The sequence below is a fragment of the Camelus ferus genome, chromosome 11 (genome assembly GCF_009834535.1).
Source record: "Camelus ferus isolate YT-003-E chromosome 11, BCGSAC_Cfer_1.0, whole genome shotgun sequence".
Classification (NCBI taxonomy): Eukaryota; Metazoa; Chordata; class Mammalia; order Artiodactyla; family Camelidae; genus Camelus; species Camelus ferus.
The window spans coordinates 69,348,112-69,372,440 of NC_045706.1; the positions used below are offsets into that span (position 1 = coordinate 69,348,112).

Below are 24,329 nucleotides of genomic sequence, written 5' to 3' on the forward strand. Positions count from 1 at the left end.
TACGTCTTTCTGCTGATAAAGTTGTTCCCGGTCCCCACAGTATAGTTGTATTATTAGTTATTGTGTTTTACACACTGGGTAGAGGAGAGGGGCGTTCAGCACACAGTGCCCTGACTTTTCACTCCTCCTCCCTCTCCCTGAGCAATCTGAGAAACCGCGCTTTGAGTGTGTGAGCCTGGGCGGCAGGAGAGGATCTGGAAGGATGGTTGGGGAGATTGCTGGTGGCCTGGTGGCCAGGTGGCCTGGTGCCCTTGGCCGAATGTTTGGACGTCACGGTGCCAGTGGAGTAGTTAAAGCATTTTAGCTGTAGTTCAGCAGCGGTGTATTGTTTCCCAGGAATCATCCTCATTTATCTTATTTGTGGGAAAAACTGAAAGAACCCAGAGTATTTATTTCCTCTGCCGCATCAAGACCATCCCAGTAGTCATGGTAATTTAGTTATTTACTCTTAAAAGTTCAGAGGAAAATTAATGTAATGAATTTATGCGGAAAGGATAAAAACTTTGAATTAATTGAGACACCATCGCCAGCAAATGTCAGCTGGCCTGCTTACGATGACTCATTTCACCAGTTCCTTATTGACTCCCTGTTACGCCTAAGGCTTCTGCTCATTAAAAACTCACAGTGGAATTATTTATACATAAATCACATATAGGCCTGACTGCAAAATGTTAGAGCAAAAACACTAGGTTCAAGTAACTGTCTTGGGGAGTAGACACCGTCTGTCTGGAAAGTTTTTCTTTAACACTTTTTTTTTTTTTCTTTCACTCAGAGATGTCTGAGAAAGTTTGGTGAGGATGAAGGCCTTTGACTGAGGCTGTGAAGGCCACTGGGTATTCTGGAGGATGGAAACATCTTGATAAAAGGGACAGAGGCAGGACCTTAGGGCATATTTCTTTGGGAAAGGTCATTTATTGCATGCTTTGACTGTCAGGTCAAAGGTGCTTGGGCTGTCTATGGAATTGTTTGAAGGCTATTTTGAGATTGAAGTTATGCGTGGTGCAGTTTTGAATAGGTGTAGCCATGTGGACTATCCATTATGAATAATGAAAACCCAACTTAAACCGTTTTATGCAGGAAGGGAAAGGTACTGCTCAGGTTAACAGAGACGTCTAGGAATAGTATGCTTCAGGTCTGGTTGGATCCAGGGGCTCAAACCTTGTCCTGGAGACACTTTCTGTCTTATATTTTGACTCTCCTACTCTATTTGGCTGAGTTCCCATCAGCTCTTCCCATGGGATTCGGCAGGTTGGTGGCCAGCGGTTCACACCCTCCAAGCTTAGCATCCTCAGTGGAAATCCAACTTCTGCCTCCCAAGATCCCTACACTACCCCAGATGAGATGTCGAGGGCTCCCTTTGGTTCTGCACCCTGGGCTAGTCACTGAGGTGAGGGAGGGCTGTGCCCTGAGTGACCCGGGGGCTGCAGGGTGTCCCTCCCAGAGCCAGAAGAGGGGGTGCTGGACAGACAGGGCTCAGGCTGCAGAAGAGGGCACGTGAGGGAAGACGGGGCTGTTAAGCCCAGGTTGGGAGCAGGGGTGGAGAGGAGGTTTGTGGGACGGATGTGAACTCTGTTTTCTGTATTTGAGTTAGAGGTGCGGTGGGTTGTTTTTTTGTGGCAGCTGGCTGGTTGGGCACAGAAGGATGGATAAGGCTGTCCTTGTCCCCAAAGAAGTGACTGATGGTAAAGACAAGCACAGGCCGGGTCAGCCCACCGAGGAGGGGTGGTCACGGCCTTGGATGTTGGGCGTTGACAGGTGCGCTGGTTTCTAAAATGCATTTCCAGGAGCAGATGGCAGAATGTGACGTTCCTCTCCAGAATCCTCTGTGATTCAGAACTCTCTCCAGGTATAACTGGCTCTTTGAATCCAGCACTGGTTGCATATTCATGTGTCCCGTGCTTTCAGAGTGGTTGAGTGCTGGGTTCAGTCTCCTGGGGACCTTCTGGTCCAGATGCCGGGCGGGAGTAGGCAGGACCGCTGTGCCCATCACCAGAGTTCACCGGTGCGAGGCCAGAAATCAGCGCTTACGGCTCTGCCTCTCAGAGACATCTCAGTCTTTTGAAAGGAATTTTTATTTTGAAGATGAAAAAAACAAGAACAAACATTGGCCTCTCTCTGGTGCCGGCTGGCCCTGAGTACTAGCAGGCCTGCCCTAACAGTCAATGGATACATGGAGGTTTTAAGCCAGATAGAGTATTTTTATTCTTCTCCATGGAAAGAAGATGTTTGCCTTCACTTTCCAGAACCCTGTTTTACTGGAGAAACAGCTGATGAACCCACTGGTCAGGACAAGGGACCAGACCTCCGCGGATCTGGGTTTCTGGAGGGGTTTCTGGTTGAAGTGCGAGGCGCCTCTCAGAGCGGGGGACACGGGACCATCGTCCCTCCCCTCTCTGTGACAGCCATGGCCCCAGCTCTTCTGCTTGGGAAGACTGCTTTGCAGAAAGCTCACGTTTTTGTTTTTGTTTTTGTTTTTTTTTTTCCCAATCCCGAAGTCTCCAAAAACAAGGCAAGAGACAATAGGCAGTTGCCTCATGTAAACCACCTGCTTGGTAGGAAATGAAGCAGAGCTCCGGAGTCCGCGGTGCCATTGGAGGATTTGTGGTTTCCCTTCCGGTCGGTAAACAAAAGCAGCCCGCTTAAAAGAGCGGGGCATTCATTGTTTACAGGATGTTTGCTGCATCGGAGGAAGGAAAAGTGCCTTTGACAGAGTCGTGTGCTTTGTGTGGGGGCACTGCCGCATAGCTTGGAGGGTGTCTGCTGGGGAGGAGAAGTGAGCCACGGCATGCTGAGGCCTGAAACAGACGGCTTGCTCAGTAGGACTCTGAGAGACTTAGGTGTAAACTGAAGCTGAGGGCTTGATAGTATAGCAGCATTAAAAAAATGAAAACAGAGAGCCTCTTTAGAGAAAAAAAATGATCCCTAAAACTTTGAATAATAGTGATGCTTCGAATTTTCTTTCTCTCTCCCTTCCTTCCTTCCTTCCTTCCTTCCTTCCTTCCTTCCTTCCTTCCTTCCTTTCTTTCTTTCTTTCTTTCTTTCTTTCTTTCTTTCTTTCTTTCTTTCTTTCTTTCTTTCTTTCTTTCTTTCTTTCTTTCTTTCATTGGAGGTACTTGGGATTGAACTCAGGCCCTCGTGCATGCTAAGCACACACTCTACCACTGAGCTCTACCCTCAGAATTTTCTTTTCTAAAATTGTACAAGTCCATACTTAGTTTGCGAGGAGCGTTTATTATGCGCTGGGCGGGGTCGCAGGCTCCTGCGCAGGCTTCCCCGGGGCGCTCTTTGGTGTGCCTAGCTCTGTGGCTGGCTTCTCTGGTGCCTGTCTCTTTTATCAGCTCTGAGCACAGGAGGTGATAACCAGGAGGCTGTCGGTGAACGTTTGTTGGGGGGATGAATGCTTGGTTGGTATTAATAAACTTAGTGAAGATTAAAACTATGACATAAGGTACTCAGTAATATATTCTTTTCTAGTTACTTAGTGTTAGGAAACCTTTTTGATAAATACTTTTATGGTTTTCTTTTATTGTGGTAAAATATCTGTAACATCTGTTTTAACCATTTGCAAGTGTGATGTTCACTGGTGTTAAGCACCTTCACATTGAGGGGCAACCATCACCACCATCCTTCTCCAGAGCGTCTTCCTCTTCCCAGACAGGAACCTTGTTCTCGCTAAACAGTATCCCATCCCCACCTCCCCACCCTCTGGCAACCACCGTCCTCCTTTCTGTGTCTATGAATCTGGCTCCTCTGTGTACCTCATGTAAGTGGAATCCAGCAGTATTTGTCCTTTTGTGACTGGCTTATCTTGGCTAAGCATAATGTCTCCAAGATTCATCCAGGTTCCAGCGTGTGTCCCAATTCTTTTCTTTTTAAAGGCTGAATAAATTCTGTTGTTTTATTGAATGGACATACCACAATGTTGATGGGCACTTGGGTTGTTTTTACCTTTTAGCTGCCGCGAATAAGGCTGCTGTGAACGTGGGGGTCCAAATGTCTGAGTCCCTGCTTTCAGTTCTTTTGGGTATACGTCCAGATGTGGGGATTGTTGGATCATATGATAATTCTAAGCAAAAAACATTAAACAGGTTTTTTTGGGGGAGGGGGATTCACCATACCATGCGGTAGATTTTTAAGCTCAGAGTCAGCTGTATTGGCTGCATATGTTTTATCAGTCAGAATTTCTTTCCCCTCCCTCACCCCTGCACATAATCTTAAATTCAGCTATAGCTGAAGGAGTCATACTAATACCACTTCACCAACTGTTTCAAAGCTGCATAAAAACTGAGACAGATTGAAAAAGGTGGGCTTTCTAAAGCCAAGGCCAATTACAGCCTTATTGATAGGCGACCCTGTAATTTATCAGGGACGCCGTTAATGCTCTGCAGGGACAGCAGATGTAAACCGGTCATTTGGGGGGGAGGGTGTCTTTTGTAGGCAGCTGGGGAGCCCTGTCAACAGCATTTCATCCAGCTGTGCCCTGCACAGTGTCGCATTTTAATCCACACAAGGTCAGGTCAAGGAGGAGAGGGGTGGGTCCCAGCCGCTTCGCACCAGTGAAGTTTGCAAAAATTCTCACAGTTGCTCTTTTAAAAAGTGATGCAGTGAAAGATCATGGGATCATGGTCTTAGGAGCCAGGATGACTTGCTGATCCGCTTTGGGCAAGTAACCAGTCCTTGAAAGCACCAAGGGGGCAGAAAAGCTGGGTTTTTTGTTTGTTCGTTTTTGTTTGTTGTTTTTTAGGATGATTGTGAGTTTGGAGATGACACACACAAAGCATTTAGCAGGGCCCCTGGTACATGGTGCTGCGTACCTGATACCGACCACTGCTGTTGTTAAAAGCAGATGCGGTTAAACAGAAGTCACTACCGCAATAGACACCTGATACAGCTCTTCTCACAGTGTTGGTCTCAGGCCCCCAGACACTTAAAAATTGCTAAGGTTCTCAAGGAATTTTTTTTTTTTTTAAGGGAAGTACTGGGGACTGAACCCAGGACCTCGTGCTTGCTAAGCACGCGCTCTACCACTGAGCTGTACCTCCCCTCGCCAAGGAATTTCTGATGATGCAGCTTATCTTTACGGATTCTTACCATATTAGAACTAAAATTAGGAAGTTTAAAAGTATTGATTAATTCATTTAAAATGTCAGTAAGCCCTGTACACCTTATGATAAATGATGTTTCATGAAAATGGCTATTTTCTGAAACAAAAGAAATTAACGAGCAGAATGGCGTTTTACATTTTTGTGAATCTCTTGGATATCTGGAGTTAGCGGGTACGGGAAGATTCTCCTCTCTGCCCCAGGGTGGGTTCCTCAGCCTCTGGGAGACTCCACTGCACTAGCAGGAGGGTCAGGGATGCTTGGTGTCCTGATGAAGACGGCTCTGACCTGGGGAGCCCTGGAAGGGTCTTGGGAACCCCAGGGGGTTCCTTGGGGCACACCCTGAGAACTGCTGAGCAGAAGTTTCTCTGTGAGTCAGAACTGGATCTGTTTATCTTGTAGGATCCTGCTCCCAGCCCTGCGAGCCCTTGCCCACCCTCCTGCCACCACCCCCTGGAGCTGCAGAGCCACCCCACCTGTTCCCCACAGCAGGCTTCTATGTCCCATGAATAGGTCTTTTTATTTTTTAAGATTTTTGTTTTAATTGAAGTATAGTCAGTTTGCAGTGTTGTGTCAATTTCTGGTGCATAGCATCGTTTTTCAGTCCTACATACACATATATATATGAAGCTGACTGTTTCTGTTCCCCTTGGCTGATGGATTGAGTGTTCTGGTCGGTCACTCCTCCACAGCAGACGGGTGAGCTTCAAGTTAGGAAGCCTGTTTGGACTTTGGAATTGCCTAGATTGGGGGCTTCAGAAGGAGTCATTAGCACGTTCCCGTGAGCACCCCTTAATATGTCTAGAAGGATAGGGTTTTAGAAATCAGATTGTAAGTCTCTGCGTGGAATGCCCCTTAGATAAAAGGGGCCGTTTGAGTTTCATGGTGGGCAAGGGGCTGCTCTCCTGGTGGTGGGGTGTGACATGGGGGGTCTGCACTGAGAGGATGTTGAGCGGACAATGATGGAGAGAGAGGTGGGGGACCAGGGCATCCGGCACGAGGTCCAACTGGCTCTGCCTGGGGCTGGGGGGGTCCCCTCAATTGTTCCCTCAGACATAGAATAAAGGCAGAGCTGGCTCTCCCCTCCCTGTGTGTGCTCACAAATGTGTTTTCTGTAACAGCAGGAAATAAGGAGCTGTCAGAAGGGAGCATCCGGGCACATCTGGTCTCTGGTGCTGGATTATCAAAAGTGGATCAACATTCTTCTCTCTCAGTCTCTGTCCACAGACACACACACACACGCACACATGTTTTCTTCTGCACTGTTTAAGGTTGAGTTACACACATCATGGCTTTTTACCCTCCAAGTACTCGTGTGTATTTCCTAAATACAGAGATATTCACTTACTGAACTACTGTTCAGTGATCAACTTGGGGTAACTTCCTGTTGATGCATTACTTATACCTAGTCTGTTATCATTCCAGTGTTGTCATCTGACGTGAAGTGTCCTGTGTAGTGTTCCTGCCCCACACAGGTCCAGTCTAGGGTCAAGTCCTGCATTTATTTGACATATGTCTTTTTTTTAATGTAATGTAATTTTTTTGTTGATGTATAGTCGGATTGCAATGTCATGTTAATTTCTGGTGCACAGCGCAGGGATTCAGTTACAGTCGTGTGTGTTGGGCATCTGTATTTCCACAGCCTTTGTTGTTGAAGTGTGTTGGTGCATTTTGAGGTCTCCGGCCTGAGAGCCTGCATTTAAAAATTTTTTAAGTGGCTAAGCACTCAAACAGTGGCAAAGTAGTACTGAAGGAGGAGGGAGTAGAAACCCATCACATGTTTTCTTATCACAAATTGTAAATACATTATATGTATATATATGCGTATATATATATATATATGCACGTATGTTGAATGGTGAGATTGTGAAACCACTGCTAGAAGAGAAGGACTCAAGGAAACAATAGTAGAAAGACTCTCAATCTGAAAAGACTGTTCCCTCTTAAAAGCAACTCAAAAGACTTGGCTGAAGTGCTAATGAGAGCATCAGGACCAGAGTAAATTCTGCCGTGGGAGTAACAAGAGAGGAAGGTCATTTACATTTCAGCACAGGCAGCGGGAGGTGTTACCTAGATTTATTTTAAGGGAAGACCTGGCCTTGTACAGCTGGCCTTGTCCCTCCTGGCTCCTTGGTCCCTGCTCAGACTGGTGATGCGTTCATCCTGACACTAGCCTCCAGCCTGCACCGGGGCACCTCGCCCCTCCTGGACACAGCTCTGCTCATTTTCTGCTTTTTGCTGTGCTTTTGGGCACTTTGGGGGGATGGCTGCCTGGAACAAACACCTAGGTTTTCTCTAGTCAGTAGTCAGGTGTGTACAGCAGCTGACTTTAGAGTATATGGTCTCCAGATTAATTCCTGCATGGCCTCCAGATTAATTTCTTTTCTGGTTAATTTTTGAGGAGTGATAGTATGGGTTTATCATAGAATCTGCCACCGTATAAACATTTGTGATACATGCTCATCATATAATTTAAAAAAGTTTTCTGTTTTGTTATTCAGGATGTAATTTTAAGCATGTTTTGTCAACAGTTACAAGTTTCAGTTTTAAAACTGATAGAAGTATTCAGTTCAGACAATACAGACTATTTAAAGTAGAGCAGGAATCTCCCCTATCATCTCACTCCTCCCAGGCAATCCCTATTTTCTGGTTTTTTTTTTTTTTTTTCAGTTTTCAGTTTTATTAGGTAAAATTGTTATAATTTGACTGCACATATACATTGTATTGCATGCAAATATATATATACAATATATTGAACATTTTTTTTTTTACTTTGCATATATGTACAAGGCAGTCACTATTGACAGACTTTCTTTTAAATCTCCATGCAGACTTTTTAAGGAACTAAAACACAAAACAAAGAAGAGGATTAGTCAGTAGGTACTATTTTTCCGGTTGTTTTTGTTAACTTACAAACATATCAGAGACATCTTTTCATTGTCAGCGTTTAGGTAGTTCCTGTTTGTTTTTAATGATGAATTGCTCTTCATTGTGTAAATGGTCTATAATTTATTTAGCTAATCTAGACTATAATTTATTTAACTAATCCCTGTTGAGGACATTTAGGGGCTTGTCAGTATTTGGATATTCCTAATGAAATGTTTGTATATAGACTTGACAACCACTTCTCCAGGATACATTCCTGGGAATGGAATTTCTGGATGAAGGAGTCCATACACTCAGTGTCGATGGCGTTGCCGCATTGCCCCCCAGATAGTTTGTGCCCGCTTACGGTTCCATCAGTGACCTTCACCAGCAGTGGGGATCTCAGTGTTTCATTTGTCTCTGATTTTAATGAACAAACTATTTTCTTCTTTTAATATTTATGTTCTTTTTAAAAATGAATGCTGAAGTTGACCAGTAACCATGTAAAAGGCCACTTGTGTTTCATTGGCCCACTTGCCTTTTCAAGTATTACATGTGCTGATTTTTTTTAACTTCTTTATTCTGTATATTAGACCTTTGTCACATAAATCAAACAGGCATTTTGCCAGTTCTTAGTTTTATTCTTTTGTTTTTCTTTTCTTTTCTCTTTTCTTTTTTTCTTGTCCCTTTCTTTCTTTTCTGTTTTCTTTTCTTTCCTTCTTTCCTTTCTTCCTTCCTTCCTTCCTCTCTTCCTTTCTTTCTTCCTTTCTCTCTTTCTCCCTTTCTTTCTTTCTTCCTTTCCTTCCTTCCTCCCTTCCTTCCTTCCTTCCCTCCTCCTTTCCTTTCTTCCTTTCTTTCTTTTCAGCTAATAAATCCCAAACTGAAAATCCTTTTAGGGTTATATTGACATGGGTTATAATTATACCCCTAATTATACCCCAATTAAAGGCAACATTACAAATCTGTACAACATTGTCTATTGTTAAAAAAAAGCTATGAAGTTCATTTGCTTTGGTTCTTTTATTTTCTCTTTTGCAAGGACTTCTATTCTCACATAAATGTATCTGTAATGAGAACGTTGTTTGTAATCTGTAAATTCTGTAATAGCATCAGAATTGAGGAGATGCTATACTGGTTTAATTCTGACTTGCTCATAATCCCATGTAGATGATTTTATCATTCGATGCCCTCACTTCCCATTGATGAAGCTAGGACGTACTTAACTAACCACCAAAGGGGCTTAGAAGCATGTTTATCAGGGGATTAGAAGACTTGTTCTGCAGGATAAGTCAATTGTTATCATTAGGGGATTACTAAGAAAAATTCAGGCTGAGCGCCAAATTCTTGTTCTTACAAAGATGAGTACAGTTTCCCAAGACAGCTGGGACCACAGTGTGATAATGGTGTGCATTTCAGCCTTCAGATTTCTGGTGGGAATTTTTAACTCCTTAGGCATCTTCTTAGCAGAAAGCTGCTGTTTCGATGCCTGGATTACCTTCTGCCTCCTCTCTGTTTCAGCGCTACCTTCAACCTTCCTCCTTTCTGGAATGAAAAGTAGTGGCAGGTGATGCTGGGTTTTTTTTGTGATCCTGTCCATTTTCCTTTTTGACCAGTTTTGTTAAGGCCAGTAGAATTCTAGGACTAATGGACTGCCCAAGGCGCCATCGTTTATCTCCATTTACTTAAAGTCTTCTCATTGTCCTGCTCAAGTTTCTGAGGGAGCATCGCAGTTCCTAGGTTGGATCTCTACTAGGAGAGCAGCGCTGGGTGGAGGGTGTCATGTCCAGTATGCTCTGCATTGTCTGGGTCAGGATGCCAAGGATGCGTTGAAGCTGAAGGTGCTCGGACACTGGGAAATGCACTAGCCTATATGTAAAAGTGTCCTCTTCCGTAAGTTTGTGTTTTTGCTGCTTAGATTCATGGCATTTAAAGGTGGGTTAACATTTTCCAGATTATGTTTACAAGCATTCGGTTTCAGCCAGATTGAGGAAGGTTTAGCCACGATCTTAGCATTGGAAGACCTCAGGGGAACGACACCCTGGGCTCTCCTGTTCCATGTATCCTGGAGGGCGATTTGGTTTAGTAAACTGTTTTTTTGGGTAATTTCTGTAATTGGAATGCTCTGTTAGGTCCCAGGGGAAAGATGATGATTAAAATGCAGCCCTTCCCGCCAAGAGTTTATAATCTAACAGGGAAGGGAAAAGTACATCCGAGGACCTCTAATACCAGGTTCCCGTGCGGGAATTATCAGCCTCTAGGGGGATGCTGGTGAGCTGAGGTGGCCGTGGGGCTGTGTGCCCTCTGGAATGCTGGGCACGTTGTGGGTATTGCTGCGCACACTGGAATGCATAAGTGAATAAATTGAGACACGTACATTTTGGTGTTTTATGTTCATAGCAAAAAAGATGTGTTGATAGAGCTAATGTGAGGGATTTCATATGGCCCCAGAGGGTTTGAGAATTCGTGGAGGTCACCAAGAACTCAGGGCAGGTTGTGCAAATTCCGTCACGCAAGCCAGCCTTTCTCCTTGGGTGCCAGGGGCGGTCCTGCGGGTTCCTCGGCCTCTTCCTCCCAATTCTTTCTCTGCTCTCCCTGAACTCATCACTTGAACAAAGGAGGATTTGGTCCTTAATTTGACACGTCCAGCACTCTGGTTTCCCATGGGCTGATTGATGCTAGTCAGACTCAAAAAAGGAGAGAAAAACCTGCTTTGAAATTTGAATTATTCTTAAATGACAAAGTGACATATAGTTTTTTTGATAACTAGGAATTTCTTTCTTTTTTTTTTTTGGAGGGGGGAAGCAATTAGGTCTTTTAAAAATTTATTTAAATTTTTGTTTTTAATGGAGGTACTGGGGATTGAACCCAGGACCTTGTGCATGCTAAGCAGGTGCTTTACCACTGAGCTCTGCCCTCCCCAGGAATTTCTTTCTTTTAATTCTATTTTTCTAATTCCTGTTCTTACCATTAGGTTCTATCTGGTTGAATCCGTGACATTGTGCTTTATCCCCATTAGGTTACAAATAATTTTTTTCCCGAAATGCAGACACGGTCTCATTGGCAATATGTTTGCAGGCCATTTCCTCTTCTTCCTACGAGTTATTGTTATACATTATTGCAGCTTTTCTTACTGTTTATCTACATGGCAGATAATATTTTAGTACTTTACTTATCTCATTTAATCTCCCAGCAGTGCCTTGAAGTCAGCATTATCATCTCCCTTTTAGAAATTAAGGGAACTGAGGCCAAGGGAGCTTAAATGATTTGCTCAAGGTCACAGAGCCAGTCAGTCCTGGAGCCTGGGGGACCTGGGCTGGCAAAACTCACTGTGGCCATGCCCCCGGGGCAGGTGACTTCAGGAGAAGGCTGAGTCACTCCTTTCGTCTTATCTTACAGAATTGTCAAGGTGTGACCTAGTTTTCTGAAGACAGATATGAGAAGAACCCCAAAGAAGAGTTCGGATAATTATATTGATGTAACCATTTGTAGGTCAGCCATAAAGATAAATGCACTGATACAGTATAACACCAAATGGAATCCCAGCGGAACTTGAAGGGTGTGTCCTATGATATGTGTACTATAATATGAAGGAATTATTCTGTGTTCTGATACTCAGATGAATGCTAAATGAATGGCCCATCCATGGCCGGAAGACTGCTCCAAACACCCTGAGGGTTGTGAACCCCCGGTCTTTGACAACTTTGTTGAATCTTCAGTGGCTTCTGGGCTTAAAGAATAATTCTGCGTGATTTCTGACAGGTGAACGTGACCAGTATGAAAGCTGGTTTATTAGGGGTTATCACCACGGAGTATTTACCACGCCATGTCGAAACGTTGTGCAAGCCACCTGCAGTGTTAGTATTTGGAAGACGTTCACAGTTCTGTGCCGTGAAGGCATGACTCTGGGTGTTCCCTTAGAGAGACACTGCTCACACCCATCTCAGCCCATGAACCTGAAAGCCAGAAGGCCTTTCCCGAAAACACAGTGTAGCTCTGTAAGTTTGCTTTCTTTTGTTTGTTTGTTTTGATTAGATGTTTCTCTTTGGAGGCAGTACCAGCAGAAGATTTCCTAAAGAAGGCCTTCGGTGAGGAACAATGGGGAGCATTATGATTTTGTTGCTGAACTAACATCATTGCTTTTCCTCGATAAAAGCAACTCCCCTTGGTCACAAGCAGAGTGTCTGACAGAAGCTGAGAAAGGAAAAAATGGAACTGTCTTGTCCGGAGAGTCATTCCGAGCTCAGCAGGCCTGCCGCACGTCTGTGTGAGCTGGGAGGTTGCAGGGTGCCCGTCACACCTGGAGGCCCAGTAAGAGTGAAAACAGGGCAGTCGTCTCTTTTAGAAGGCCGCTGGCTTAGACAGAGGGGAAGGTAGAGCCTCCACGTGCAGTGAAATGTGCCAGCTCTTTATGTTTAATGACCTACCAACAAATGGGAGCGTTCCTCAGATCAGAGTCTGATTCTCTCTTCCACTCAAAGTGGTGATGGCAACAGCTGGCTGCTGGGAGCACTTTCTGTTCCCGGACTCTCTTTCCTTCACCGGGAACAGCTCCCAGGCTGTCTTCCCCGCTCTGCAGGTGCAGGTGCCCGTGCCCCCCAGCACAGAGCTGCTCCAGGGACCTCAGAAGTAGATTCTGAGCTGCCCTGGGCAGGCTCCCGTGTATTTGCAAAAAAAAAAAAAAAATACGGCAAATGGGCTTGGTGGAAATAGCATGATTTGGTGATCAGAACGCGAAAGAACCTTCATTTGAAGGTTGGACCACAACAGGGTTTGCCATGCAGGCTGTCAGACGATTCATTGAATGTTCCCTTGGGCGGTTTGTTTAATCCTGGATGTGCCCCAGTTTTGACATTGGCAAAATGGAGATGATAATCTCTTGTAAGATTTTTATCTGAGTTCAGTGAGGCCATGCTTGTTACGACTGATCGGGCTATTCGATTCACTTCCTTTTGAGTTGATCTGATAACTCGACTGAAGTCCACTTGTCAAACACTGGCATTTATTCTCCCATCTCAGCTTTATCATCCATAAAAACCCACGGTCGAATCCCTTTTTTAAATAAATACATTGAGAAGGGGAAGGAGAAGCAAGTGTTGAATTAAAATTGGGGAATAAGGAGTATTAAAATTTGGGTTTTTGGTTTTCACTTTCTCACAATCTTATCTGACTGTTTTGGTAGCTGCCAGCTGTGACTTGATTTTTTTATGCTGTTCAGCGGTGGTTTCTGAAAGAGTAGAACTTGCGGCCTCTCGGTGGCCCATCCTTGGCAGGTTTTGTCCCTGTGTTGACCCCCTCCCTGCTGGTTTTTGTTGCCTGCCTCTCCTCTTGGGCAGGGGACCTGACTTGGCCTAAACCCCTTTGTTGTTATAAGCAGTGGTTCTCAGCCCTTGCTACCTATATGAATTGCCTGAGAAGTTTTTAAAAATGCCAGTGCCTGATATTTAAAACTGATTATTTATTTAAAAATTGAATTGGAAACTGAATTTCTGACATCTATATTTCTAAATAATTTTTTAAATTGATGTGTAGTCGATTTACAATGTTATGTTAATTTCTGGTGTACAGCAGAGTGATTCAGTCATACATATATATGTGTTATACATTCCTTTTCATATTCTTTTTCATTATAGGTTACTACAAGGTATTGAATATAGTTCCCTGTGCTACACAGTAGGATCTTGCTGTTTATCTATTTTATTTATATAGTTAGTATCTGCAAATTTTAAACTCCCAATGTATCCCTCCCCACCTCCTTTGCCCCCACTTTGGTAACCATAAGTTTGTTTTCTATGTCTGTGAGTCTGTTTCTGTTTTGTAAATAAGTTCATTTGTGTCATTTTTTTTAGATTCCGCATATAAATGATATCATGTGATATTTGTATTTGACTTACTTCACTTAGTATGATCATCTCCAGGTCCATCCATGTTGCTGCAAATGGCATTATTTCATTCTTTTTTATGGCTAAGTAGTATTCCATTGTATAAATATGCCACATCTTCTTTATCCAGTCATCTGTCGATGGACATTTAGGTTTCTTCCACGTCTTAGCTGTTGTAAACAGCGCTGCTGTGAACACTGGGTGTGTGTATCTCTTCAAATTAGAGTTTCCTTTGGATATATGCCCAGCAGTGGGACTGCTGGATCATAGGGTAAGTCTCTGTTTAGTTGATACACAGCGAAGGCTGCGGTCCCTGCTTCAGTGTAGGGCATAGTCAATAATTACTGTGGTGTGGCCGTCGCTTTCATGTCTGTTTCAGTGGGGGAAGGACTCCTGAAGGTGGCAGTGAGTACTGTAGAAATGTGTGGCTCCGTCTCCCCCCCACCCCTGCCCCAGCTCTGTATAGACTGTTATAAACTGGTTTGCTGTGTGTTCAGACAAGGTGGGGAGCCTGGAGGGCTCCAGGGAGGGAGGCGGCCGCAGGGGCTCGTGTGCTGACAGCGAATACATCTTACTGTTCTTTTCATTCCTCCGTCTATTGTTTGGAAGTGTAGCGTGTAGGAATTATTCCTCGGTGTGATCTGCCTGCGGAATGTACTATTTTTAGGCACTAACCCACACAATAGGTTTATAAAAAGGCTATTGAACCTTTTGAGGCTGCTGGATTTTGTCGACAAGGGCTGAGTTACAAGCCGGCTCTCCCGCCTCACAGTTCAGACATGTAGGATTTTTTCGTTGTTGTTTCTTCTTTAGAAAGCATCTGAATAGCTTAAAAATACAGTGGTTTGGCCGTCTGACAGGTGATGCCAGATGTCTGCCTACCTCTCCTCCAGTGTCCCGGCTCTCCAGACACAGCTTGGCAGGTGTTTTGCTGGGTTGCTAATTTTTACTTCTTCCCCTTTCCTTTTTAAAATGTGCTAAAATATGCATAGTTAGTGCTGGGGGTGAAAAGGGAACGCATGAAGCATTTTCTTGTTCCTGAATCTCTGCCTGCTGTCTAACAAGACGCATTTTCCTCCCTTGAGGGGATCCCCGTGTCCTCGCAGGGAGCATTTTGGTTTTCCCAGTTACATTTGGACCATTTCCCCCATTTCTCCTCATCAGTATTTCTTTAGGGTCTCCTACTCTCCAGACCTCCTTGGGGTTTGTTGCTGTTCTAGGCAGCGCATCCGTGTTACTGCTGTAGTTACTAAAGCAGAGCCTCTGAGAGAAGCTGGAACTGTGGGAGCTCTGTACTGCCTAGCTTTCTGGCCCCCTCGTCATCTCTGTTCCCGAGGGAACTTAGTCATTTCCAAACCTGCATGTCACGAGTCCCTTGAGGTCTTTTAGGAACTACCCACCCCCAGGCCCACTTCACACACTGCCCCGAACCCCTGCTCTCCTGGACTTTGATTCAGAAGGTTGAGACGGAGGCTGGTAAGTAGGATTTTCATCAGGATCATTCTCATGCAGTTGTCTGTGCGGACCTTTGAGTGTTTGGGAGCCGCCCTGTGGGTCCAAGCTCCGTTGTATAGATGAGATGTCAGAACCCAGCAATGACCAAGGAGCTCGGGCAGGACCGCACTTAAGAGCTGCCCGTCAAAGGTCAAAAGACTGTCTCTTGCACTTTTGTATGGCGTGTGTAGACATTGCAGAAATAACCAGAAAGTCAGCTGGGCTGTTTGTCCTGGATACAGGCGCATTACTGCTTGGCTCATTAGTTCCCATTCTTCCTGGAGACTGTGTATGGCGGTCCCTGTGACAGAGAGGGACATGGGACGAACACTGTGACTTGTGTTCAACAACCCGGGACCAGACTCGAAGGTGATGAGTGTGAGCCTCTTGTATATTGAACGAGTCATTGGTGAGTGTGTTGTGTTTGCCCCCGGCGTGGTTTCATGGTTGTGTCAAGCGGGTGCCCCGGTGAGCTTTGGCACGCTGATGGCTTCACTAGCAAGTTCCATGGAACAAAGCAGGTTCAGAACAGGGGCCAGAGTGTGACAAATAAAGGCCTAGAACGTGGTCCTTATTCTGATCACATGGTGACAAACTTATATCAGCAAATCCACTTAAAATAAGTGAAGGTGACTTGTTGAAATTCACATGAAACCTCTCTTCCCTTTGCCCTGATAGATTATGATGTGGAGTTGGGACAAGAATCCAGGAGGATGAGTGATCGTTTCTGTAATTAACCAGAAAGATCCAACCAGCCAGAATGGCCATCATTCAAAAGTCCACAAATGATAAGTGCTGGAGAGGGTGTGGAGAAAAGGGAACCCTCCTACACCGCTGGCGAGAATGCAGTTTGGTGCAGCCACTGTGGCAAACAGTATGGAGATTCCTCCAAAGACTAGGAATAGACTTACCATATGACCCAGGAATCCTGCTCCTGGGCATACATCCAGAAGGAACCCTAATTCAAAAAGACCCCAGCACCCCAACATTTATAGCAGCACTGTTTACAATAGCCAAGACATGGAAACAGCCTAAATGTCCATTGATGGATGACTGGATGAAGAAACTGTGGTATACTTATACAATGGAATACTATTCAGCCATAAAAATGACAACATAATTACATTTGCAGCAACATGGATGTCCCTGGAGAATGTCATTCTAAGTGAAGTAAGCCAGAAAGAGAAAGAAAAATACCATATGATATCACCCATATGTGGAATCTTTAAAAAATAAAAAAAAGAAGACAAATGAACTTAAATATAAAACAGAAACAGACTCACAGACATAGAATACAAACTTGTGGTTGCCAGGAGGGAGGAGGTTGAGTAGGGACAGACTGGGAGTTCAAGATTTATAGATACTGACAGGTATATATAGAATAAATGAACAAGTTTATACTGTACAGCACACGGAAATATAGTCAAGATCTTGTAGTAGCTCACAGTGAAGAAGAGTATGAGGGCAAATATATGTATATTCATGTATGACTGAATACCTGTGCTGTTCACCAGAAATTGACACAATGTTGTAAACTGACTATAACGCCAAAAAAACCCAAAACAAAACACAGAAAGGTCCAGGAATTCCTGTTACTTGACTTACTTGACCTTAGTGACACGCAGATTGCGGTACAGCCCACAGGGCCTGGTCCGTGCAGGGACTGTCGGCATCAGCCGACCCTTACACCACGTGTGTGAGCAAATGTGTGAGACTCACGGGGCATTTGTCCTGCACATGGCAGGTGCATAATGCATATTTGATGAATGAAAGCTTAAGGCTTTAAAAAAGAGGCCCCTTTTGTGTGTATGAAAATTCTAGCTCAGGATGCTGCAGTGTTTTGTTGACTTTTTTTCCTCCTATATATCTGGGCTCTAAAATCTTTTAATGTCTTTAGTGGGATAATTTACATTTCTTATTATCCAAACCTGTGATGTTGGTATTCCTCCAGTAACGGTACCCCTCATGGTTCTGTTCCTTAGGAGAAATCATATCCACTCAGAAGTCTACATTTCTGGCTCATTTTAGAGCTTATCGTCAATGCAGTCCAGGCGCCTGCTAGGAAAGAGGCTTTGCATCAGGGTTTCTGGCCTGACCCCCCTGGCCAGAGCCTCCTGAAGGCTGGCAGCCTCGCCCCATCTCCTGGGCTGTCCTCCACTTCGTCCTGTCCTGTCCTCATGCCCACATTGCCAGATGCACAGGTAGCTGAGAACTGGAGGTTCTTAACTGACCTAGTTGACCAAACAGCAGCCGCTTTGTGTCCATGAGGACTAAGCTCTCATCAGAAAACCTTCCTGTAGCTTTATGAAGGGATCTGTGAGTACTCATTAACCCACTCAGAAGGTGCTCCAAAAAAGAAGACTGAGTTAAGTTTTATATTCCCAACGATTCTGTTAAAGACCAAGGGAGCACATGACTGCCAGGGAGCAGCAGCTTCTATCGAACGTTATTATTTGGGTAAATAGATTACTAATGACCAGATGACTGATTTCTTATTAACGCCTTGGTGTGCGGTGTGGTTTGGGTTAGGAGGTGATTAAATGATTCTACCTGATAATCTGATGGGTGGGAGCCCAGAAAGGCTGCTACTGCTCTGCGAGAATTTTTGTTTTCGTTTTTTTTTTTTTTTTTTTTTTTAACTCAAACTAAATTTGCTGACAATACAGGACTGGCCAAGGGATAATTCTGCATTTAGGTAATTCTTCTGTGGGCCTGAAAGTCCAGCAGTTCTTTGTTTTTGTTTTTTTTGGGGGGGGGGTAATTAGGTTTATTTATTTATTTATTTATTTATTTTTAAATGGAGGGGCGGGGGATTGAACCCAGGACCCTGTGCATGCTCAGCATGCACTCTACCACAAAAAGTCAAGAAATGAATCAGGGGGATCCAACCAGAGGACGTTTGTTTGCAGACTGGTTTGTTCGGGTAGGTGCCCTGCCGGAATCACAGAACTTTCATGACCCTGATGAACACATACAGTCCGTTTATCTGTGCATCGAATCAGCCTTTAGGAGAAACACTGTCGTTGGCTCAAACGATAGAGCAGTTTCCTGATTTAAAGTGATATGTACAGATGTACTGACATGCTTTGCTGTACACCTGAAACCAACATTGTAAATAAAAAATAAGAATTAGAAAAATAAAAACTAACTACACTTCAATTAAAAAAAAAAAGTAATATATACAGACCTTTATTTATTGATAAATGGAAAGATGTTTATATTTGTATCCAAAGGTCTCTTTGCTTTATAGGGGGATCCCCACTGAAAGTTTGCACCCTCTGTATACAATACTTGGGTAGAGAGAAGGAAATAAAATCACCTCAAGTGCCGAAACCCAACTATAAAAACAGGTGACATTTTTGGAGAATTTTCTTCATCTTTTTTCTGTGAGTGTGTCTGTGTGTCCCATGAGGTTGTGTCGCACTGTTACGCTGTGTTGTGAGCAGGCTGTGTGTATATTTTGGCGTGCTTTTATTAAAGCATTCTAACACTGCACACCTCATGGTTTCATGGTCTTTATCAACAGTATTCTTATGCTAGGACACTGACTGTGTTTATTTTGCAAGAAGCTGTACCAGTTCTTTCAAGGACACAGGCCTGGGCAAAGAAGGGTGACACGTCCCACAGATACAGTCCCCAGCCTTGACGCCCTTGACTTTGGAGCGCGAGTCTACTCATGTTGGACCCAGACTAGCTGACTGAGTCTGTGTTACTATATACCCATGTTGATAGCATCCTTCTGTATGAAGATGGGGAAGAAATGTTTATGAAATGAAACGCTGGTGCCCAGAGATTGTGCTCTGCACAGTGAAATCCCTTCCCCTAGCCGGGCTGATTTCCAGCAGTAATCTTCCTTTCCTCTGGGCTGGCAGGAGGGAGCTTGGGCGGCCGATGTCAGGTTGCTTGGGTGAATCCAGACCCTCCCCTCCTGTACGCATTGGAGATCCGCCACCCACTGGTGGCATGAGGACCCTCGAGTGTGAAATGAACGTATGAGGGGGATTTATATCCTGGTAGCCCTGGGCTGGTTTTTGTGAATTAAATTTTGCAGAAATTAGCCTCAGCCCTGCCAAGGTAGTATTAAGTTGGTCCTGGTGAAGCCAAGCGGTTTCCATGACGTTTCTAGCCTGAGAGGTTGAGAGTTTGGTTTACATGGGAACAGAGAGTCTCGCCAGTAAACTGTCATCTGTTCAGTAAAAACTACTGTCGACCCAAAGCGATCACCCTTAAAAAAACATGATTCACACAGTATAGAAGGTTGAGGAGAACACGTGTGGATGTGAAGGATGGGGCATTAGCTCGCAGAAACCCCAGCCAGCTCTTCCAGAAGACTTTTGTGGGTAATACTATTGGGTGTTCAGGGGAAAAATTTTTTTTCTTTTCAGTGCACCTTGAGTGGGTCCATCTCTCAGACCCATAAGCACATTAACCAAGCTCACTAAGCTGAGTATGTATCAAGGATGCCCCCTTAGAGACTTTTATAAATAAATGTAACTGTCATGGGGCCCTGAATGCCAGCCTCTTCCTGGTGCCTGAGTTCACAGCCTGGTGCCTTTGCAGTGGTTTATTTATTTGTTTGTTTCTTTAATGGAGGGACTGGGGATTGAACCCAGGACCTCATGCATGCTAAGCACACCCTGTACCACTGAGCTCTACCTTACCCCCTGCAGTGGGAACATGGGAGTTGGGCCAGTTGAACCATCACTGGATCCAGGCAAGGACTGCAAGGAAGGACCTGCCCCTTCTAGTGGCTGAGGACGCCAGCTTTTGCTACAGGATTGTTTCTCCAGGTCCCCATTCCCTGACCAAAGCTCCCTCTTTAATTACACATCGTCATTAATTGGCCACCATCAGTCCAATTTTACAGGCCTTGAGGCTTCTTGCTCTTGAAAATTGACATCTTGGGGGCGATGGTTCCCCTGGTTTCTAAGCTCCCTGGGGAAGTTCACTGCGTAATCTGAAAGCCGGTGACAGCCAGTTTCCAGGTAGGGCTCTGTTTGAACAGACTTGTTACTTTTTCCAGCAGGGCTGTTTCTTTGTGTTGGCTTACTCTCTGTACCAATGATGTGGATGTAATAATTTGTAGGAAAACATTCCGCCTAAATGTTCTCAGTGTGAGATTCATCCGTTGACTCACGTAACAGTTACTGTCATGCTGATGAAATGCAAGGTGTTTGGTCCGCTGATCCTCTAGCCCTGGGCTGCGTGGCAGTATTTCGTTTAGCTGCCTTTTTTTTTTTTTTTTTTTGCATTTTCACTGTGCCCGGTACCTGGTTAGGCAGGGTGAGAGAATACAGAATTGAATCGCTTTTCTCTGCTTCCTAGATTCTGGGTGTAGTGGGGCAGACACTCGTGTAAATAAATCATGGTGATGGTAATATTTGCCACAACGCAGAAGGGGGCGAGGGCCACGGCTTCGCAGAGGTGATGCGAACTCTCACGGGGCTCAGTGGCTGGAAAGGAAATGTTCCCGGGGACTGTTGGGGAGTCCCCAGCGCCTGGGGTTTGGGTTCACTGGGGCAGGGGATGGAACTTATGGTTGGAGTCGTCATCTGGTAGGGTCTCTCCGCCTCTGGGGTGAGGCAGGTAAATGGCATGCATGTGGAGAAACACACAAGAAGATTTTTGTAGACCCTCGACTAAAATTAAACACCTGCCCCTGGAGTATGTGGCTTCCACTGCTGAATAGCTCCCGGAACTCTTCGAGCCTCCTGTCTCACGTTTCACAGGGAGACTGACAACTACAACATTGGATGTGCCTGGACCAGAGGCGGCATCCTGTGCATTAGGTCTCCCCGTCGTCCCAGATGCCTCCTGATTCTGTTCAACAGACTTTCCCACCAACATCTGCCATGGATCCGACGGGCACTGCGTGGCAGCCTCTCGCCTCCCCTGCCCCGTTGTTTTACTGAGCTGTCCTTAGGCTTTGTGAATTCTTCTTCTGCGGCTGGAGCACAGGTGAAAACTTCCTCCTGTGGGCTGTAGGATTTTCTCTCCATTCTTGACTGCTGTCCCAGAACGTTGTCAGTGCTGGCTTGTGTCTCTCTCTCGACCATTCTGATTTTTTCTGTTCTGTATTCATTGAGATTTTGATATCTGGGTCTAAGAAATGGAAAGGAAATGAACTTAAAAAAAAAAAGTGTACTTTAACTTTTTCCACGTAAGTCTTACCTGCTTTTTTGCAGCCCTAAGCCTGACCCCCACCCCAGTGTTCATTAACTTGGAGCCCTTCAGGGTTCCTTCTCTTTTTTTTTTTTTCTTTTAAAAACTGTTTGTAGTAGACAGCATAAGATGCCTACTCTTACAAAACAAAAGTTCTAAGATTCTCAAGTGCGATTAAAAATAGCTCCTGATGACACGTGAATTCTTCAGACTTTATCTGGTTCCTGTCTCTGTGGTTATTTTTCCTGGACCGCAGACGCGCCTATCTGGTTTCTCTGTATCTGAATGAAGTGTCTGTGCCATTCATAGCTGCCTCCTGGGTGGCAGGGGTTCCACGTCCATCAGGGTCTGCGGCGTCAGAGCACATGTACAGAACTGATTTTCGCCTGGTGTATTAAAACTACACTGTGGCCCTACCTAGTCGCTGAAGGGAGAGAAGGTTTGGGCTTCAGTCTTGTTTTCTAAAAAGTAAATGCCATTAACCACTTGGGGATCCCCGAGCAATGGCAGAGACACTACTGCCAACAAAAAGTCTGGGGCCCCAACAGGTGAAGTCGATGTGGGGGAAGTGGGAGGGTCTCAGGGCTGCCAGCAGAGCCCTGATGACCAAGGCTTGGTTTAGTTCATTTTCTTCCTCTGTTAGTCTCTAGAACAGGCAGAGGTATCAGCTTGAATAACACGTCTACACATTGAACATCTTCGAGCAGCTCGGTGGGCCCTGCATTCTGGAGGGCAGACATATCAGACTGAGGCCCGTGCTGTCTTCGGCTGTGAAGTCATCTCTCAGGAATCCCGTGTTAGCTGTTCAGGCTGTCACCGAGCTTAGGTGATCCTTGAACTGTCGACAGTCCTCTGGGTTGATTTGGGCTTGTCTTTACTTAGAAATGCTGTTCAAGGGCATTGTGACGGCGTCCAGGTTGCCAGGGAAGTAACTTTTTGGTTAATGCCGCTGTGAGTTAGTACCCTTGTGATGGATGGGCCACCCCCACCCCCACTCCCCGATACGTTTCTCTAATGGAGAATTCATGGAATGGCTTTGTTGAGCAATGTTTTTTGTGCTTTCTAGGGCTGAGAATGTAGTCCGCTATCTCCCGCTGTTATATCCTTTTCATCCTTTTCATTTATTTGGAATTTCCAAAGACCTAGTGGGCTAGTCGGTTTTTTTTTTTTTTTTTTTTTTTTTTTGAATCTGCTGATTTTCTGTGAGGCTGATGTCATGGTCTAGACCTTTTGCCTTACATATGCTAATCGTTCGATTACACTGGCAGCTGGGAGCTTTGGCAGAGGGGGGATGAAGAAGGTGGATTCTGTATCGCCTGTCTGCTTTGCCTTGGACTTGGTGACATTTCGGTGAGAGCAGTTTGCAGTCCGGTGATGGGGGGCACTTGGTAGAGTCTGTCTTCAGGACGTGTGTGGAGTGTTAACCGTCAGACTCAGAGGGGTCTGTTGCCCCAGTTACTGTCAGATAGTGGAGTGTGTCACCGTGGGTGGGGTTACCTCCAGTCTCCGCGAATACCTGCTTTCCCACTTTGGCCTGAATACCACGGAGGTGAACTGTTGAGTTTAGAATACCTTCGTGTTTAAGTTTGGGTCGTGGGGTAACAAAACTGCAAGACAAATATGTTTCGCTGGGTGATCGATCGCATTTGTTCCATGCGAATGTTTGCTGTTTCCTCAGCACTGCTGAGATGTGCTTTGTCGTTTAGAGCCTAGAGTTTCTTTTCCAACGTGGGTGTTGTATCCGATTTGAAAGTTTAAGTCTCGGTCCCAATTGACTAGTCAACATCCATCCATTTGTAAATGCAACTTCTGATTTAACTTATTTGCTTTTCTTCCATAGGCCATTACTATAAGGGCACAAGCTAGATACTTCATGGAAAGATTCAAGGGGACGTTTGATTTTGTTAATTACAAACACACATGTCTGGTGTGTAGACCTGCTTACTTAGACGTTCATTGTTGGAAATTATTTCTCATTGTTATTTTTTTTTAATTGAAGTATAGTCAGTTACAACGTGTCCATTTCTGGAGTACAGCACAATGTCCGGGTCATGCACATACATATATATGTTCATTTTCATATTCTTTTTCATTAAAGTTTATTATGTGGTACTGAACATAGTCCCCTCCCCCCGTTGTTATTTTAATAAAAATAATCGAACCTTTTTTTAGCCTGGGAGATAATATTGAACTGACAAAGTCTGTGGAATGCCTGGGAACAGCATCCAGCTCGCAGCGACAGCTGCAGGGCCAGGGTGCACCCCAAACACGGCTGGAGGCAGACCACACTTCTAGAAAGAAAACATCCCCATGTGTGCCGCGGAGTCAAGCTGTGTCTGCGCCACAGAAATAGCACGCTCCAGTTAAAATCAGTAACTGTTTCGTTCTTCATCAGACCAGCGTTCTTGCAAAAGCCAACTGAAGGGAGAGTTCAGTGGCATTTGGGGAAAGAAGAAAGGAATTGTGGAGAAGGTTTCTTGTTGAAGGCTTTCGTATTTGAGAGGTTAGATTAAAGTAAATTTGGTAAAAGTAGAACTTTGAGTGTACATGTTTTATTTCATAACCCCTTCTTTTAACACGGCCCCCCGCCGTATCTTTTCCTGTGTGAGCCAATCTCCTGTTAGGACATCTTTGTCCCGTTCTTGACGTTCGAGACAGTCTGCCACTGATGGGCACGGGATCTTAGCTCTGACTTAGAGATCGCTCCTGCTTTTCCTTTCTGATTTTCTCTGACAACTACATTTGCATCATTTTGGCACTTGTTACCTGTATCTCTCAGAGGCACAGACTGGGGATCAGAGTTGAGATTTAAAATGGAATACGTCCA

The 24,329-nt window shown here is 44.8% G+C and overlaps 1 protein-coding gene across 1 annotated transcript in view; it reads left to right on the forward strand.

Moving 5' to 3' along the window:
- SIPA1L2 (signal induced proliferation associated 1 like 2) overlaps positions 1-24,329 on the forward strand; it is a 195,434-nt gene that overhangs the window by 35,268 nt on the left and 135,837 nt on the right.